This window comes from Pinus tabuliformis, chromosome 5_2, assembly GCF_031772625.1.
Source record: "Pinus tabuliformis cultivar Carrire ecotype Pingquan chromosome 5_2, CPIR1, whole genome shotgun sequence".
In the NCBI taxonomy this organism is placed as follows: domain Eukaryota; kingdom Viridiplantae; phylum Streptophyta; class Pinopsida; order Pinales; family Pinaceae; genus Pinus; species Pinus tabuliformis.
The window spans coordinates 806,003,660-806,017,329 of record NC_142306.1 but is presented as its reverse complement, the minus strand read 5'-3'; the positions used below and the strand labels follow the sequence as shown (position 1 = coordinate 806,017,329).

The 13,670-nt window shown below is 36.9% G+C and overlaps 1 pseudogene across 1 annotated transcript in view; it reads right to left on the bottom strand.

Annotated features, from left to right (window-relative positions):
• Positions 1-5,981: 5,981 nt before the first annotated feature.
• Positions 5,982-13,670, bottom strand: part of LOC149161764 (putative ubiquitin-conjugating enzyme E2 23) — a 33,432-nt pseudogene continuing 25,743 nt past the window's right edge. The window contains exons 4-9 of the transcript XR_016261887.1: positions 8,644-8,856; positions 7,975-8,556; positions 7,763-7,832; positions 7,520-7,659; positions 6,801-7,112; positions 5,982-6,696 (exon numbers count right to left, since the gene is read on the bottom strand). The product of XR_016261887.1 is annotated as a putative ubiquitin-conjugating enzyme E2 23 (transcript). The remainder of the gene's footprint in view (positions 6,697-6,800; positions 7,113-7,519; positions 7,660-7,762; positions 7,833-7,974; positions 8,557-8,643; positions 8,857-13,670) is intronic.

The window sequence follows — 13,670 nt, the reverse complement described above, 5'->3', positions numbered from 1 at the left end:
ATAGAGACTATATAAGATTATTATAAATTTAAATAATTTTATAAAAACATTGCCAAACATTTTACAAATTGCATATTATGTACCAGTGAGATTCGCCAAGGTTTCTAAACTTTAAAATAAATTTTCATCCTTAAAATTTTCCCTATGAAGGATCCATTGTCACTTCTTATAAATTCAAGGATAAAAGCACCATGAGAAATCTTCCAATTTTCCTCATAAAGAAGATTGCATTTTAAAGTTTGCATTAATTGTACTAGTTAGATAGAAGGGGAAACTTTTGATACTCTACATACAAATCTAAAGTCTCATTTACAATGATATCAAAAGAAATGCATAGGTCAAGTCCCTAGTGAAGCATTGCGATTTGGAACCTTTACATTCCCTTCTTTATGGAAAACGCCTAGTTAAGAAAAATGGGGGTTTGAGTACAACCTTGCTCATGTGCTTGATGTGAATGACCATCTTCACTCAAATGGTAACTTGCAAGCAATAGGTCAAAGGAATTCAAATAAAGTTGGATTTCCATGTGTTTTAATTGTGAAGCACATACAAGCCCATATGATTTTGTTATGTTCAAAGTGTTCTTGTCTCCAATAGATTTTTCAATCAATAATCCATGACATCTCTTCCCAACTTCTTTGGGTTCAATTTGGTTGGGAAGCGTTGAGAACGCAAGTTTATTTGTTATGCACTAGGGGAAAAGACAAGTTTATGAAAAATATGGATGCAAAGCAATGGTGGACTTGCAAGGTTCTCATGAGTGCTTTTGGAGAAAGAAGGGAAAATTATTGAAGATCTGAGGGAAATGGTAGATATGGAATGTCGAATGCCTATAACATCAAGTGTTTATTATGAATAAATAGGAACAAGTCACATCCACAGGCAAGGGATTGCAACATTCAATGGACCAAAAATCAGTGAGCTTTTACTTCGAATTTGAGGAGTCTAACGCAATCTACATGAGGTCAAATTGTAAATATTTGTAGTGAGATTGGGCATGTATTATCTATTGCAAAAGGGGAGCCAATCAATACTGCCATGTCTTAGCTAGAAGGATGATATCATCCCAATAAATGAATTTCACAAGAATTCAAATTAGCAATTGAAGACAAAAAGACACATATTGATGTTGCATTGTTTTTTGATGAAGTCGCTCTCCATGAGAATATGGTAGCGCTACCAAACATAATGAAAATTTTCAAGTAACCACATTAGTTAAATTAAAAGAGAGAAAATGTGAATTATAATTGATAAATGCTAAGTTAAACACTATAATTTTCCTAATGAACTTTTACAATTACCACATATTAGCTAAATTAAAAAGGAGAAAATGTGAATTAAAATTGATAAATGTTAAGCCTAAGTTAGACACTATAACTTTCATAAAATAATTTGCAAGAAATAGTTACAAACTCACGCAGTGATGCTCAAAGACTTGGTGTTACATGAGCCTATTTATTCAAAATTTGTAGATTAGCAAGCAAATAACATTGAGGAAATTTTTGGAATTGAACTTAATGGAGATTAGTTGCAAGTGCTCTTCTTTGGATGTTTAATTTTAGCATATGAATAATGAGTTTGTTGTGGTGGATTTTTATTTTTATTATTTCCATTGCAATTATTCATTATTTACTTTTGAAGTGGAATGAGATGAATAAATAATGTTTATTGATTTTTTGTGTTTGTTATTTATAATGAATGATATTATTCAAATGAATTGTAATATTTGAGTTTACATGGTTTTTGTTCTTTACGATCATGTTGGTTCATAATATATCCTCATGCGTATCTTGAAAACAATTTGTTTTCTTTTCTACGTTTATTTTATTTTATGAATGCATAAACTCTTTCAAAAGCAAAATAAACCCCAAAAAACCAAATTCTAGTAGCTAGAACTGAATATTTGAGAGTTTGATATGAAGGGTGGAAGTTCTCATTACATAATTTTCATCTAGTAAATTCATTTGCATTCTCTAGGGGTAGATTTCCAAGGTAACATACTCAATTAGAGATGAGTTCTCACAATTTTTTATACACAAGAAAAGAAAACCCCTCGTTTGTGTACTTCTCTGATATGATGTTTGGCATCTCTAATCAAGGGTGGGGTCTCAAATTAAGCAATCCAACAACATTCTAGCATAAGTAATTCAATAGCATTGGAAACTCTTATATATGTTTTCTTTAAATATGTGTGGCACACGACGACACCTATCAAGAGGTGTGATGTCATGTTGCACTGTTAAAAAAGGACCTAACTTAATGGCCACAGTAACCTCTGTATTTTTAAAGGACGAAACCACACTCTTTAGGAAATTAAACCTTGATGGGGGGGTCATTTCCTACTCTTAAGCATCCAGTGATGCCCCAAGGGTAATTCAATATACCATTATAACATGAAGCAATAGTTATTCAAAATATAGGCAAAGCACAATAAGGAAAAAATAAAAAAATAAAAAAATATTGTCTCGAAAGTCATTTTTATATTTGGCCCAATGCATTTCACAAGACCCTTTATCATCACAAAGTCTTGCACCTTAGCACAAAGCCTTAACAAGGTGCAAAGACTAGAAGAATATTCTTAGTGTTACCACTATCACCTAAGTAACAACTTCCATCATATTAGTGAAGGACAAGTTCAACATAAGGGTGGCTTCCCTAGTAGGATTTAGTGTCTCTAAGACAAGACAATCAAATCGAAGGCCTCATAAGAAAATTATAATTAGAAAGCAAATTATAACTAGCAATTCATTGCCAATTATAACTAGCAAGCAAAGTATAGATTAGGTGGTTACACAAAGTAAATTCTAGATCGATTTATTTGTCGTAAAGCTACTCTAGGGTGAGTATCAAGTTATTATCCAATGTAGAACTATCCCCAAATAATGCATATATGAAAATTTCTAATGGTTGTTATAATGCTTCTATAAAAAATAAAAAAAATAAAAAATAAAAAATTATAAGTAAACTAGAAAAATTTAGCCTCTTTAAATAGATTATAGGCAAATAGAAATTAGGACAAATAATGGATAAATCTAGGGTATAAAATCTAAAAATTCAAATGAAGGTAGCAACCAACTAAAACTATATATGATTTTAACAAGGTCATTAATGCAATAATATGATTTTTAGGTCAAACACACCCAAAAAATTAAGATGTCTAAGATTTATGATGGCTTAAAATTAATTTAAGTTGGTGTAAATCCCAAATTTACCCTAAAATTGAAAAAAAAATGAAAATTAGAATTTATGATTAATAAAATGGAGAAGACTCATGCATATTTTTTTAGGGCATATTTGGCCAACTGAGGATTCCCTTGAGAGAGTATAAATAAAACTAGGGTGATAGGGTTGTCCATTAAAACCCTAACATATCCACCTTATTCTTTACAAGCTTGAAGATAGTTCAAGGGAAGATACTCCACTAGTAATCTTTCAAGAGTTTTGAAGAAGAGACTTGTTCAAGAAAAATATAAAGTGAATGCACCATCGCCACTAGAGAAATACAACTACAATTACAATTATTCATAAACAACATCTAATAAGAATAAGCGAGACCACTTACTCAAGAAATCATCTTATCCACAAAACCCTAGCCAAGAACATTTATAAAATTTGTAAAATCATTCACTAAACATCATCCTCAAGAAGTCCCTCTAATTATCCATCCATAATTAAGAATGGAGAAGTAGACAAGAAATTGCTCTCCACAAGTTTTAGCAATGATTCCAATTGAGAAGTTATTTTATTTATATGAGACATCTAGCACCCTCAATATGATAATAACATTTTCCTAGCAATCACTATTTTTTCACAAGCCCTAGAGATAAGGTCATAATACACAAAATATCCATTATAAAGTCTGGACGGATCAAAAGCGCCCTAATGATGCTCCTAAAGTGAAGTAAAGTATGCCCAATTGCTAAATCATCCTCCATAAATGCATGAAGTAAAGTCACATTAGTGCAATGTGTGGGCTCCCAAGAGTGGATGATTCACTCAAATGATGTGAAAAGGCATGTGTATGGGCTCAAAAGTGAAATGTTTCCTCCAAAGGGTGCAACGTTTCATCAATAAGTGCAACATCATCTCCAAATGGTGCTAGGACATCTCCACAAGGGTGCAATGTCACCAAAAGAAGCCCAACAATCTCCAAAAGTGGAATGACCTCCATCAAACATGTAAGTGGTCTCCTCAATATCCTCCAAATGACAAAGGCTCAAGCCAAGCCATATTCATGTAAAGTGTCATCCATATTGAGGTTTAAGTGACCCACTATAGTCATCAATCTAAGGGTGGGTACACATGTCCGATGCAACATAAAAAGTGAGCCATGTCAAATGTAAATGTCATTAGGTAGATCACATTAAGTATTATCTTCTAGCTTCACAATAACTCATAGAATTCAAACAATTTGTCAACTTTAAGCATGGTAGGGGTATCATCCACCCCTATTACATGAGTCAACACTCTAGAAGAGTAATTCACACGAAAACCCATCAAGGAGGATGTATAGCCATAGAAGGTGTGGTTTGGGGTGATAACTTTGAGTTGTATTGCACAATTAAGTGAATTTTTTTCTATAGTCATCCACATGAACACCTTTGTTGCAGGAGTGCTTCCCAGGAAAACCCATCAAGGAGCATGTATAGTGATAGGTGTGGTTGGGGGTGATAACTTTGAGTTGTATTGCATAGTTCAATGAAATTTTTTTAGATATTCATTCACATGAACACCTTTGTTACAGGAGTGCTTGAGCATTGAGTTGTGCTTCCTTCAACACTTTCTCTTAACACTCCTTTATTTGTCTATTTTCATTGTTTATTTATTTATTTGTATATCATTTCACTATATTTCACTATATGCATTCCATCACATTCGATTTGAGATAATTTCACTTAGTTCTTTTTAAGTATGTGTTTCATTGCATAGAACTTGGGTAATGGCCTCATAGTGGAGGCATTACTCAATTTTCTTTAGATTTCGACTTTTCCTTTATATCTCTTTTTTGTTTTGCATTTTGCCCTTTACATATTTTCTTTTTCCTTTGACATTTTTTTAGATTTCGACTTTTCCTTTATATCTCTTTTCTTGTTTTGCATTTCGCCCTTTACATATTTTCTCTTTTTTTTTAAGCAGCGTCAACCTTGACCTTATAGGTCCTCATGGGACTATGAAGCATGAATATTAGAACCAACCATAGATAGAACAATGAAAATTACAAAAAAAAAATGAAAGTATGGATTGGGATATGAGTAGACTACAACTTTCAAAGACCCAAGTACTATCACTCAACCCATGAGTGATACTACTTGATAGAAGATGATGATGAGCATCAAGGTAAAACAAGGCAAAAGGCACAAATTTAGACCATCATAATCCATTATTATGATTGCCGCTTTCATGGCAAGCATACAAGGCATTAACACTTAATGTAAAGCAAGGAAATAATGCAACTCATATATGTCAAGCACCGTAATCATCGATGTGAGTGATCCAGACAAACTGTGTGAGTGATCCAGACAAACTGTGGGAAGCATCATTGGCAAACTCTTTGTGGAGAACCATGGATCTCATTTGTGGAATTGGAATTGTAGTATATGAGAGAATTGGAATTGTAGTATGCGAGAGAAAGTCTCCTTTAGTTACCCCTAGATGTGCGGGCATAACAATGCCTACATGACAAAATAAACAATAGAGGTGGGGGGGCAGGCCAGCTGCCACAATGTAAGCCATATATTAGAGGCATTGTATGAGGAGAAATATTGTTGTCCGTAGCTGCGATTATAGGGATTGATGGACTATAATTTCATTTGCAGCAGGAAATTTAAGTGGTGGCGATCAATATTTTCACTCACATTTATACTCAGATCATACATGGATCTTGATTGCAACTCTCATCATTTATAAATGAAAGAAACAATATTCCAAACTGGCAAAACGTCATACATATATTTCACTCAATTATTGAAACAATGTTTCACAGCTAAATTATTGTCAAACATCATATATACCATTTTGCAATGTCAGCAATCTCAATCTTCAGTATTGAATACTCCAGTACAGATGGCAACCCCACCAATCAAAAGATTGAAAAGCTTAAAATCTATGCACCCTTCAATCACTAAGTGGTGGGGGAACTAAATACTTCCCAGTCAATAAGAACAAGCAATTGAAAAGTCTTGGTACAAAAGCTGAGATATTCGAGAAGCGCATGAAGTGTGACACACTGACATATATTTGCCACAACACATGGACCTGTTTGCCAATTGTGATTATTTTACAACTTTACAAATCAAGAAGATAAGGTAACAGAACTTCAGATTTTGAATTTTGTTAAATTTGCATAATCAATCCACGTCAGCATTGACTGACCGAAAGACCAATTATCGTGTGTATTTACATGTATGATTTAACCAACTAAGCTTCAGTGTGTTCTCTATCTTCCACTTCCTTGAGTGTTGTCTCCAGATTTTGATGATCATCTCTAAGTTCATTAAATGCCGCTTGAAGCTTTGGCATAACCTTTGCTAACATCAGCCTGAAACCAACCGAACTGTTGTTCTCTGAAACTGAGTCAGAATTCAATGACACTTCTGAGAGAGATCCAACTTCAGCACCCTTCATATATGCATCACATGTGGCAAGAATGGACTGACTACGTCTTCGGAAGTGGTCTTTTACGAAGCTTTCAAAATGCTGCATCCAACAAAATAAATGAGTGACTTTATTGAAATTACTCAAAAATTACAATGAATTAAACCAAGATACGAATTCTTCCTCGGTAGAAAAATCTGGAGTACCTGTGGAGGTCTATGTAGAAGATATAACATCAGCTTGCAGGTAAGTAGAAAAGAATTTTCATTGTATGCATCAGAATTCTTCTCTCCTTCAGCGGTACCAATTTGCTTATCATATCCTGCTTCATTGAAGTATGGTCTGGCATTTAGTACAAGACCTTGAAGAGAAACGAGGACCTGTAGAATGCTTGAAATTTTGGGGTCCCATATTTCATTTCCTCTGCCAGTCCATGTGTTCAGAAGACTCAAGCAGACTTTTCCAGTTTCATATAAATTGGGATTCAATTTAAGCCCGTGAGAATGATAGTAGACTGCCTGCAAAGTTTTGTCACCATTAAAACCAATCTTGAAATAAACAAAAAAAGGATGATACTAGCTCCAAGGTTCAACCCTCTCCACTAAGGCGTTATGCCTGGGAAGGTCATGGGATCCATTCCCACTGAGTCCTACGGTGTTACCAGCTACTATAGCAGTGAGTAGTTAGAAACGTGCTACATCCAGGAACCTGGGAAAGAGGGAGAATTGGTGGGAAACTGGCAAGATACCAGCTTCCTTGCTCTAAATGCTTAAATGCGGGAGGGTGAGATAATCACTCCAAAAAAGGGATGATACTTCAATAAATCATCCATTGAAGACCAAACTGGCCAGAACATGGACAAAAATATCACTTTATTGAAACATCTAAGGAAAACCTACTTTCAGTCAAAGTAACAGACTATTACCGGTGGTGCCTGAGGGTAATCAGGTGGAAGGTAAATATCAAAGAAGAAAAGGCCATCTTGATATGGAGACCCACTGGCTCCAAGAATCACAGCCCTGAGCAAATCCATACGATCCTCATAGACTCGCACATAAATCATGTCTGTCCAGTCACAATAAAGGGTTTTTAAGGCATGCTAGTATGCATAATTCAGTTAAATTTTTTATTCCAAATAAGAGAGAAAGCAAAAAAATTAAATGCTTACCAGGTAAATTTTTTTCAAGGATACTCCACTCTTGCTGAACTTTCTTTGACCACTTTCTATCATTAGAACTCTGCTTAGAAGATATTGAAATATTTAACATTGTTACAGTAAAAAGGCAACATCATCTTGATTCTTAATATCAAGCAGAACAATACAAGACATAAACGTACTACACTGAAAATGTGCGACAATCTTGCATACTCTGAAAATACCTGGGTTGTTTCATTCAAAAAGTTATGGTCCAGAGGGCCCTTCACACTGTCAAAGTGTTTGAAATGGTCATCTTTGCCAGAAAAAGACAAGCTATGCATTTGATCTGAATTGAGCTTCATATGGGTAGGCATACTGCCTGTTGAATACTCTCCTGTGGAAACTTGCACTCTGTTTTGGAAACTTTGCACATCTTCCTCATTTATGTGGCCACTACATTCTACCCTGATTTTAGAATCTGTCACCTCTGATGCTATAGGCATAGTAGTCAAACCATCTTCAATATGTTCCAATTGATGACTCTTGGAATCTCTTATAAGTCGTTCACATTCAACATTGCTCATCTCCATCTTGTCAGAGTTCTTTTCAAGTCCATTCTGCAGAGTAGTCTGCTCCTGAGAATTTGCATCCATGGTATTTGATGAGCTCTTGGAACCTCGAAATCCAAGAAGACCAGTGGCAAGCCTAGCAACAAATCCACCATTGCTACTATCGTTCAAGTTTTCATCTGATGTTATAGTGCCCACAACGTTATTTCCATCAGTAGTAACTGGGTTTGGAATATCTTCTACGACCTGTTCCAGCTGTTCATTATAGACATGTCACTAGAAAATATATTTAAACAAACTACCTAAAAAGTCAATCAATCTGATCAAAATAAATCATATTACCTCCTTATCAGCCTCAAATGCATCTCTTGTATTATCATCAATAGTTTCCCAACTTGCAGCATCATCACCATCCTCATCACCATCATCACCACCATCATGAAAACTACTTTGAGTTGATTCCATATCACCATCCTCATCACCATCATGAAAACTACTTTGAGTTGATTCCATATCATACTCCCAGGGAACTACAAAAATCGTTTGTGGTCCAACCTATACCGTACAAACAAGCATTAAAATGAAGAACAGTGAATAGGAAACAGTGATGGCTAGAAAATTCCACATAACAGAAAACAGCACAAAGAAAATGCATGCATAGATTACCTTTAGTTACATGAAAAATATGCATAGTAATATTAGTATAATGGTCATATTGTTATATATAGTTTAGAATAGATTTAAGTTAAAGATGCAGTTAAATCAGACACTTCCAAGGAAGCAGCACTGGGGAAGTCTTTGAACACTCCAGATCCGAATCAGAACATTCCAGGCCCATACATTGTGGACCAAATGGAACAAGCCCCATCTATGGAGGTCAATATCCCATAGGTATCCTTTTTATTGACAACACTGGAATCAAAAGCCATCATTTGCAGATTTAATGGCTTCTGGCCAAAACCTGAAGCACTACATCAGTGGGTGTTTTCTTTATGGACACCTAATTGTGATATTTACCATGCTCGTAGTACAAATTGATACACAAAATGAAGGGCCTTGGCTCCGGGGGAGAGTTGGACTATCAATTGCTATGTGGTTTCCAAGGTTTGATGCTACATCCATGGTGGTTACTAGCTTACTACTATGCCAGTTTGTATTAGACTCCCAAATCTTCCCCTACCTTTATAGCACCATTAAGTCCTTGAAGACATTGGGAATAAATTGGGCAAATTCAAAAAAATGGACATGGGAAGAACAGAAAAAGGAATTGTAGAAATTTCTCATTTCCCACCCCGGTTTTCAGTTTCTCCTTATTTCTCCCATATAGTTAAATGCCCTTTCCCATAACCATACATTCAACAAGCTGGAAAAAATAAATATTGCTGAAAACACAAATTCTGGAAATTTTACAGAATGCTGGAAATTACAGAAATAAAAATCAGCAGTAATAAACAGCCATTAAAACACATTTAAACACTGAGATTTTTGGTCAACTTGACCCTGGAAAAACCCCCTACAACTCTTGGGGAAAACCAATTTGAGAGCTCTTCTTTATTTCTGGAAAATGCCTTTTTACAGTAGAAGAAATGTTCAGCAAACAAAAAAAAATCAACAAACAGACTTTTACAACTTATCTCAGCCTTGCTGAAACTCAGCCTTGCTGATACACCACTGCTGATACTCCGCAGCTGTTGCTGTTACACCGTTGCTGTTGCTGTTACACCGCGGCTATTGCTGTTACTCCGCTCTCAGCTGCTGAAACTCCGCTCTCAGCTGCTGAAACTCCGCTTTGCTGAAACTCTGCTTTCAGCTGCTGAAACTCCGCTCTCAGCTGTCCAGAAATCTCCCTTGCTCTCTTGCTCTCCTTCTCTCAATCTGCTCATGAAAGAATGAATGATCTTTTTTTTTTCCTTTTCCTCCCTTAACCCAACCCTAAGTGACTTTTGGGTGATCCCTAAATCCAATGGCTGAAATAGATTTAGATCAATGGCTGAGATTAAATGCTCATTTAAATCTCACTTTCTATTTTTTTAATTCACCCCACTTTAATAAAGACCCACTTAGTCATTTATTTCCAAAGTCACTTTTCCTTTCTAATTTTTCATTGACTTTATAAAAGTCACTTTAAAATTAGACTTAGTAACTTTATCACTTAAAATCACTTTTAAATTAGATTTAACTTTATAAAAATTATAAAGTTACTTTAGGAGAAAAATTAAATTCTTTTGGACACTTTTCCCTAGGCCAAAGATCAAAGCCTAAGGGAACCACCTGTCCTCCGGTACCAAATTTCAACACTCCCTCTTACCAAGGAAGGTGTTCCTCACCACACCCATCTTGTCTCTGAAATAGACATGCTTGCCCCGTGGTAAGGCTTTGGTAAGAATATCTGCAACCTGCTCATCAGTGGAAATATACTCAAGCTTCACAGCTCCCTTCTGAACATAGTCTCTGATGAAATGATATCTGATCCCGATATGCTTTGACCTGTCATGAAATACTGGATTCTCCGTGAGTTTAATGCAACTCTGATTATCACAGTAAATCACTGAAGGTCTCAACGGCTGACCAAATAAGCCAAACAACATCTTGCGAAGCCAGATGGCCTCACAACTAGCTAAACTGGCTGCCATATACTCTGCTTCCGCTGAACTCAGTGCTACTGACTGCTGCTTCCGGCTGAACCATGACACTACTACTGAACCCAACCCAAAACAGCACCCTGAAGTGCTCTTCCTATCAGAAGCACAACCTGCCCAATCAGAATCAGTGTATCCTGCCAATCTCACTCCATCTCCCTGCCTGTAGTCCAGACCATAATCCACTGTCCCCTGCAAGTACCGCAAAATGTGTTTTGCAGCCACCCAGTGAACCTTCTAGGCTCACACATAAACTGACTCATCGTGTTGACTGCAAAACAGATATCTGGTCTAGTGTTGACCAAATACATCAAGGAACCAATCAGCTGCCTGTACAATGTGGGATCCACCAACTCGGAATCCGAAGCATGAAGCTTCTTCCAGTTGGTGATCATCGATGTCGACATGGGTCTACAATCCTCCATGTGGAATCTGCTAAGGATGTCCACAATATACTTCCCCCGCCCCAGGAAGAAATGCCCCTCCTCCTGCCACACCTCCAAACCCAAAAAGTAATGCATCAAGCCGATGTCCTTCATCTCAAACTCCACCGCAAGATCTCTCTTGCAGTGCTCTATGAGTCTCTCTGCACCTGTAATGACCAAGTCATCCACATACAGTGTAGAAATTTCTGTTTTCCCACCCCGGTTTTCAGTTTCTCCTTATTTCTCCCATGTAGTTAAATGTCCATTCCCATAACCATACATTCAACAGACTGAAAAAAATAAATATTGCTGAAAACACAAATTCTGGAAATTTTTCAGAATGCTGGAAATTGCAGAATTAAAAATCAGCAATCAAAAACAGCCATTAAAACACATTAAAACACTGATATTTTTGGTCAACTTGACCCTGGAAAAACCCCCTACAACTCTTGGGGAAAACCAGTTTGAGAGCTCTTCTTTATTTCTGAAAATTGTCTTTTTACAGTGAGAATTATTCAGCAAAAAATCAGCAAACAAATTTACAACTTATCTCCTTTCCCGTGCCTCACAGCAATCTGGAAATTACAGCAAACAGGACAGCAATAAATGTTGTACGGCCTCCGTTTTGTGTGCAGAAAAATCAGCAAACTGCTCCTCGATTTTTGTGAAAAAATCTGCCTTTCACTATGTGCTGAATCAGCTGTACAAATCTGCTCAACTGTTGCCTTGGAATGTGTGCCAAGCTGTTGTCTCCTTCTCCTCCCTGCTCAAAAATCTCTCTTGCTCTCTTGCTCTCCTTCTCCCAATCTGCTCATGAAAGAATGAATGACCTTTTCCTCTTTTTCCTCCTTTAATATAACTCCAAGTGACTTTTGGGTGATCCAAGTGACTTTTGGGTGATCTCTAAATCCAATGGCTAAAATAGATTTAGATCAATGGCTGAGATTAAATGCTCATTTAAATCTCACTTTCTATTTTTTAATTCACCCCACTTTAATAAAGACCCACTTAGTCATTTATTTCCAAAGTCACTTTTCCTTTCTAATTTTTCATTGACTTTATAAAAGTCACTTTAAAATTAGACTTAGTAACTTTATCACTTAAAGTCACTTTTAAATTAGATTTAACTTTATAAAATTATAAAGTCACTTTAGGAGAAAAATTAAATTCTTTTGGACACTTTTCCCTAGGCCAAAGATCAAAGCCTAAGGGAACCACCTGTCCTCCGGTACCAAATTTCAACACTCCCTCTTACCGAGGAAGGTGTTCCTCACCACACCCATCTTGTCTCTGAAGTAGACATGCTTGCCCCGTGGTAAGGCTTTGGTAAGGATATCTGCAACCTGCTCATCAGTGGAAATATACTCAAGCTTCACAACTCCCTTCTGAACATAGTCTCTGATGAAATGATATCTGATCCCAATATGCTTTGACCTGTCATGAAATACTGGATTCTCCGTGAGTTTAATGCAACTCTGATTATCACAGTAAATCACTGAAGGTCTCAACGGCTGACCAAATAAGCCAAACAACATCTTGCGAAGCCAGATAGCCTCACAACTAGCTAGACTGGCTGCCATATACTCTGCTTCCGCTGAACTCAGTGCTACTGACTGCTGCTTCCGGCTGAACCATGACACTACTGCTGAACCCAACCCAAAACAGCACCCTGAAGTGCTCTTCCTATCAGAAGCACAACCTGCCCAATCAGAATCAGTGTATCCTGCCAATCTCACTCCATCTCCCTGCCTGTAGTCCAGACCATAATCCACTGTCCCCTGCAAGTACCGCAAAATGTGTTTTGCAGCCACCCAGTGAACCTTCCTAGGCTCACACATAAACTGACTCATCGTGTTGACTGCAAAACAGATATCTGGTCTAGTGTTGACCAAATACATCAAGGAACCAATCAGCTGCCTGTACAATGTGGGATCCACCAACTCGGAATCCGAAGCATGAAGCTTCTTCCAGTTGGTGATCATCGGTGTCGACATGGGTCTACAATCCTCCATGTGGAATCTGCTAAGGATGTCCACAATATACTTCCCCTGCCCAAGAAGAAATGCCCCTCCTCCTGCCACACCTCCAAACCCAAAAAGTAATGCATCAAGCCGATGTCCTTCATCTCAAACTCCGCCGCAAGATCTCTCTTGCAGTGCTCTATGAGTCTCTCTGCACCTGTAATGATCAAGTCATCCACATACAGCACCAGAATGAGAGGCTCCTCACCAATCACAATAAAGTAAAGGTTCGGATCTGCCTCACTCTTTGTGAAACCCATCCCCTGCAAATATGTATCTATCCT